Source organism: Oryctolagus cuniculus, chromosome 7 (genome assembly GCF_051225735.1).
Source record: "Oryctolagus cuniculus isolate XC-2025 breed Fujian yellow rabbit chromosome 7, ASM5122573v1, whole genome shotgun sequence".
NCBI classification, from domain to species: Eukaryota; Metazoa; Chordata; class Mammalia; order Lagomorpha; family Leporidae; genus Oryctolagus; species Oryctolagus cuniculus.
The window spans coordinates 89,974,537-89,981,832 of record NC_142873.1 but is presented as its reverse complement, the minus strand read 5'-3'; positions in this window follow the sequence as shown (position 1 = coordinate 89,981,832).

Sequence of the window (7,296 nt, the reverse complement as noted above, 5' to 3'; positions counted from 1 at the left end):
CATGCAGAAACATGAAAGACACATGGAGAATTGCCTCCCCCTGACTCTGACTGTACAGTCCGTATTATCAACCACTACACCACACTGACTCAGTAGCTCTCCACTGTCAGGCAGATATGATGTTCAAGTGCTTTTCTGCTGCAAAGGAAGCACGTGAAACAGTCTAAGTTTCTGCCTTTGAAATTCTGTTTGTAGTCAGCCCATTGCATCCTACGTGAGGTAAAGAGAGAGGCACACATGCATAATTGGAGCTGATTTCTTATTTTATAATGTTCCTTTATTCATTTTTATTTATTTGAAGATGGGACATACAGAGAAAGAGAGAGAGGTGGGGAGAGAGGGAGAGAGAGAAATCTTCTATCCACTGGTTTACTTCCCAAATAATGCCCACAATAGCTGGGACTGGGGCCAGGACGAAGCAAAGATCCATCTGGGTCTCCCCAGGGAGGAGAGTGGTGACAGGGACCCAAGTATTTGAGCCGTCATCCATTGTCCCCCAGGTTCATTAGCCAGAAGCTGGATTGGAAACAGAGGCAGACTCAATTCCAGGCTGCTTGATATGGGATGTGGGCATCCCAAGTGGCAGCCTTATCACTGTGCCATAATACCTGTGTGACTGATTTGCTAAAACTTGTCTTTAGGCATTTAACTTAGAAGCTTGCTTGCAAGAAGGAAGAAATAGAGAAAATTTGAAGAGAAGGCGGTTTCTTGGCTTTACACAGCAGACAAGTGCCAGCCTTCCCGGGGACACTAGTGATGTTGCTTGAGACTACCCACAAGCAAACCAGAAAAGGCAGCTCTCAAGGTAAAAAAACAAAAACAAAAACAAACAAACAAAAAACCAGAGTCTTTGATGCTGTCTCACTTAAATTTGAAGAAATTCTGCTTCTTTCATAGTGTCCTAATGAATCTCTGGTAGTTTTATTACCCTAATGTGTTGGTGACATGCATCAAACTTTTAATACAGTACCTGGCAGATAATAATCAATCAGTTAAAAATAATTATTATTAAAATATATTATATTATATTATTAAAATATTATTAAATTAATAGAAATCTGACATGGGTAGAAGACATTTTAATACATAGAAATCCCATGTGAAATACCACTTGGAGCTAAAAGTCAGTACAAGGAGGGATTTTAAATTGACGAGGTGAATTTTTATTATTTAAAATGAAGAAATAATATTTGTGATGATAACGTTAATGCTGCTGCCTTTCAAGCCCTCAATGAAACTCCGCTGCCTTCATTTATGCAATCCATAACAAGGGAACCCTTTTGTTAAGACTCACTTAGTCCATCTTAAAGCACCTTTCAGTCAAAGAACAGCTTCTCATTAAGGGAAAAATGATTATTAACATCCTCATTTTGCTTCCTCTCGTGAATTATTTGCATTCAGAAATGTGCATGGCATTAGTTTCAGGGTAAATGCAAATATGACAGCGGGATTTCTCACCAAGCTCTTTTTTATTATTAGCTCTTTTTATGTACTCCATTTATTATTCCCTCCTCATTTTTCACATTGTATTAAAATGTTGGATTTCTTAAAATAATAATATTTCTTTCATTCGGTAATTGTCTCAGCCCTGTCTACAACAGGCTACATCACAGAGTGCCCATCTATAATTCGGAATGGCTTATATGACGGTTCGTCTCTGCTGAGGGGAGGCCCAGGAATTAGCAGTCCTGGTAACTGAATCCCCTCTCTCCCACGGAGAATGTGATTACTCCAGGTAAGGTTCATGGGCTTGAGAAAGAGGGCAGTGGTGTGAGGCAGGCTTCTGCTGGGAGTGCCGGCAGTGTATCTACAGTCTGGGGCTTGGAGATAAATTAAGACATTTTTTCCCCCTCAGTTTGCTGCAGTGTCCATCTTCAATGCCTTTTAAATACAACAGTCTCGCACTACATTTTCCTCTCGATGTGGTGAAGTCGTTTTGTGAGAAATGTTTGTTTGCTGCATCCAGTGCCCTCCCTGTGGGGAGTGAATGAGTTGGGAGGCTAAGAATCCTTCGTCAAGGGTGGTGGACACAGCTTGGCTGGAGTGGAATGAGGGGACCAGGGGCACACTTCCCACGGGGGTCTGCTGTGACAAACTGAGTATAATTACTTGGTTTTTCCCTGATCATAAAAAAAAGGAGGTAATAGATCTGACTAATAAAACCAAGCTAATAAAATCATTTGATCATTTTGATTCACTGCACTTCAGTGTACCAGGCTTCCCTGTTGACTCACAAATTGTTGCTGTCAAATCTTTTTACATTTGTTTCTTTTGGATATGACTTAATGTCTCCTTTTCTCTCCCTTGTTACTGTCCATCATTTCACTTCTTCCTTCCAGGGAGCAGGGGAATGATCAATGCTCAAGGCAAAAGCAAGCTACCCAGTAGATCATGTGATCATGTCTGTTTTTGAAACGGCTTGGTATTCACCATGTAGACACTCTGATAAGACACTTGTGATAGGATCTGCTTCCTGGCACATTATACACTAGCTTCCATGTATTGGTTGTCTGGTATGTAAATTTTTCCTTTGTAGAGTAGGGGCTGGGAGAAAATTCACTCCACCATATCTTGGAGATTAGTAAGAAGAACCAGTGTCCCATGCAGAGTTTGGCTGGCACAAGCCTGGTACAGGGGTTGAGCTAGTTCTTCTTATTTTATAATGCTTATCTTGGACCATTTTATTAAAAATCCTCTTATGGGGGCTGGTGTTTTGGTACAACGGGTTAAGCTATCACTTGGGATGCCAGCATCCCAGATCAGAGCACCCATTCAAGTCCTGATTACTCTGCTTCCAATCCAGTTCCTAATGCTCCTGGGAAGGTAGTGGAAGATGGCTTAAGTGGTTCGGCTCCTGCCACCATGTGGGAGTCAGGATGGAATTCCTGACTCCTGGCTTCAGCCTGGCCTAGGCCTGGCTGGTATGGTCATGTCCCTCCCTTGCTCTCTGCAACTCTGCCCTTCAAATCAATACATTTTTTAAAAAATTTTTTTGACAGGCAGAGTTAGTCAGTGAGAGAGAGAGACAGAGAGAAAGAGTTATAGACAGTGAGAGAGAGAGAGAAAGGTCTTCCTTCCATTGGTTCACTCCCCTTATGGCCGCTATGGCCGGTGCTGCGCCGATCCGAGGCCAGGAGCTGGGTGCTTCCTCCTGGTCTCTCATGCAGGTGCAAGGACCCAAGCACTTGGGCCAATCTCCACTGCCCTCCCAGGCCACAGCAGAGAGCTGGAGTGGAAGAGGAGCAACTGGGACTAGTACCCAGCACCCCAACTGAGACTAGAATCCTGGGTGCCAGCACCACAGGCAGAGGATTAGCCAAGTGAGCCACGGCGCCGGCCTAAATCAATAAATCTTTAAAACAAACAAACACAATCTCATGAAGAGTCGTTCAACATAGACTAACTATACTTGGTGGGTGGGGAAGGGGGGATAAAGTGTTTCTCACAACTGCTAATGGACTGCTGGGCCACACACACCCTTTTCGCCCAAAGCCGATAATTGTATTTTGAGTAATTGGTATGTGCTTGGCACTTTGCGAAGAGCCATGCACACATACTTTCAGTACATTTTCACAACAGTGCTGTCAGTGCTTCCTATGTTAGCTCATATATGTACGAGAAAGGTGAAAGTCAAAGAGAACTCCCAGCATAGAGTATGTACAGAGGAAAATGAATGGGGATGGTGGGCGGTACAGGCGACTGGCCCAAGGGCACAGTGAGGTTAGTCGCTGGGTAAACATGCAGCTGATTTATGGCACAGCAATGTGCATTTATAAGAATTGGCATGCCACCATTATTGGTGAGATTTTTCTCTTCCCCTTTTCAGGGGCTAATGTATTCCTTCATTCTGGAATCACCCGCTTCTAAACATGGCCTGTTTTGTAACCCCCAAAGAGAAGTTCATATTTTCTCTATGGATTTGTAAAGCTGACACACGGAGTGGTGACCCGTTCTCTGGCTCTGGATGCCAATTTCCTAGGCTCATGAGCCTGCACTGTTTGCATACTGCTTTTGTTTAAGTTCTGTCACTTACTTGCTGTGACTACTGGCAGTCACCTTTCCTTTAGTGAAGTTACAATTATAGCAGAACCTACCGCCTCGGAGTTGTTATGGAATAAAAACCTTAAGCCACTGAGAGCAGTGCCTGTTCCATAAGAAGCATTCGCAAATGTCATTTTATCATGGATAATACCGTTTTGTTGAATATACTATGATTTTTCCACTGTATGTCCTTTTTGTCAATGTTGTGATGCTTGTTATATATCTCTGTATATACACATATAAATAATAACTTTTTAAAAGATTTATTTATTTATTTATTTGAAAAGCAGAGTTATAGCAAGGCAGAGGCAGAGAGAGAGAGAGAGAAAGAGAGAGAGAGAGAGGTCTTCTAATCCAATGGTTCACTCCTCAGATGGCCAGAGCTGGGCTGATCCAAAGCCAGGAGCCAGGACCTTCTTCTGGGTCTCCCACATGGGTGCAGGGGCCCAAGGACTTGGGACATCCTCCACTCCTTTCCCAGGCCATAGCAGAGAATTGGAGCAGCCAGGATTCAAACCGATTCCTATATGGGATGCCAGTACTGCAGGCAGGGCTTTACCAGCTGTGCCACAGCGCTGGCCCCTAAATATATAACTTTTGATGATGAATGACTTTAAAACAAACTCACAAAAGTTAAAAAGTAAGGATTAAAAACATTTGCTTAAAAGAAGTGGGCAGGGGTGGGGTGCTTCTCCCACTGGTTAAAATGCCACCGGGGATGTCATCCTCCCATATCAGAGTGCCGGGTTCAAGTCCTGGCTTCAATTCAGATTCCAGCTTTCTGGTAGGTGAACTCTGGGAGGTAGCAGGTGATGTTTCAAGTGCTTGGGTACCTGCCACCCACATAGAAGATCCCGACTGAGTTCCAGGCTTGATCTTTCTGTTTATGTTAGCCCTGGCAGACAGAAGGTGATGTCTCAAGCACTTGGGTACCTGCCGCCCATATGAGATACCCAAACTGAGTTCTGCCGGACCCAGCCCTGGCTGTTAGGAGCATCTGAGGAGTGAACCAGCGGATGGAAGATCTCTCTTTTTCTCTTTCTCCATGTCTCTCTGACTTTCAAATTAAATTTTTTAAAAAAGCATGTGAACCCATCATTTAAAAAAATAAAACAAGCGTGCAGTTAACAGCAATGCTAATATAATATACATGTTTGTAAAAAAGACACACACAACACTAATCTGATGGCATTTTATTTTATTCTTTTATCTATGTATTTCAATTATTTCCTGCAAAGGAAGAAAGCAAATAAGCTACAATACACTTACAAGTTGATTTCTTCAGGCTTTTGCCCCATCGTGTTCATCTCTGACAGCCTGAAACGGAGAAAGCATTTTTATCTCCAAGGAACTGCAGGCCTCAGGAATGTTTGACTTTGATGCCCTTACTGTACAGCTCTACCATCACTATGATGTACTCAGTGTCATCATTCAAACCCTTGGCCAATTGTAACAGGAACCTTGGCGCACAAGGGTTACAGCAACTATTTAACTGCCACCCGGGCAACCACCCAGGGGGACTGGACCACTAGATTGAGAGATGGCGCCGCCGCTGAAGGATGGTCCCTGTATCAGTGTTATGTGGAATATGTGAATGACAGGCTAATACAATTCCTCACCCACAGAGAGCTGGTAAGAAAAATGCACTCCAAGTGGAACCAGTAAGAATCATCATTTAGTCAGAAGACAAATGGCTGTCACTTTCTAAACCTAAAGTAATGGTCCCTTTCTGATTTATGTATTTTTTTTTTCTTGGAAAGATCACTGTCTAATTCAAAATAGAAAGTTGACAGAATCTTCTTAATGTTTTGTTATCAATACTAGATATTTCCATTTTTTAAAATTCCTTTGCTATATGACCAAGTTCAACTTTTTCAAAGGAAAATTGGGGAGGTCCAGATCCAAACAAACAAAGACATCAAGAATGAAAAACAAAGATACCTCAGATCTCTGAGAGTAATGGGGGTGTTGGCTTGAGTTTGAGTGACATGGTTGATTCCTTAAGAAACCTTGGGGACTGAAGATTATATATCACCATTGTCCAACAAGGTACATATGGTTGTGTTATTAATAACTATGTTTTCAATGAGGAAAGCCACACATGCCAAGATCTTACATGCCAATAAGAATATCACAACATTGGGATGATTTTTAAATATACTCAGAACAATGAAATGTATTTTATCAACAAATGCAGATAATGAATATTTGGAAACTCAGGCAGTTGTCAATTCCTTAGGTGATTCTGGCAACTACTGATCAAACTCCAAGCCAAAGACTCCTTCAAGTCATGTGGATCTGCCAGACAAGAGTTGGCAAAGATTTTGTTTCAGCCTACATGAGGACCAGTGGAGAAAGCTGTACAGGTGAATATATGCGTAAATTTACTGTTCATATCAAAAAGGGTAGCTATTATCAGCATCATTTTGATCCCTAGGTGATGCCTGTCTTGGGTTTGTCATGGTGATATGGCTCATGTTGAGAATACTTGGCTGATGGTACACGAATGTAGTCATTTATATATTGAAAAGTTAAGGGGATATTATAATTGTTGAAATAACTCAATAAACATCCATCTGGATTGGTCTTGATGCTTACTGGTTTGCTCAGATCTACTTTAACAGAAACAGACCCTTCCCTCAAGCTTTCAATGCTTAATACAAGTGGCATCTGCAGGAACAGACTGACAGATACACAGACAAATGCCAACACTCACCCAAAAACTGAATTGATCCAAATATTTACATAATGTACAATTGCTTGTACAGATGCTTGGGAAGTGAAATTTCAGACGTATCTGTTTTTGAGGGAGAAGTAATCTCAATTGAAATCACTCATGGAGAACTTTCCAAAACAATAGTTCTGCCCATACAACTCTATGTTTTAAGGGGCTAACATAACGTCTGCATGATATTGGATGCTCAGGAAGTTTTTGCAGCAAGAGGGAATTACAAGGATTTGATGCTATCAAGTGACTTATCACTATCAGGTTAAGTCTGGAAAGGAAGAGAACTTGAGGGCTGTGTGCTGAAAAGATTTAGAACCTAGAAAAATTTGAGGATGATGAGAAAGTATCATTGCTAAATAAACAAAAAATACACAATTAAGCAGAGCCTTAGAGAGCTGAGAGATAGAAAAGATAAAAACTCAGTTACATTTGAGCGTTTCTAAGATTTTGATGACATTTTTCAACTTGCATTTAGCAAACATAAAAATGATAAACTGATTCATTCAATCATAAGCAAAAGAGCAATT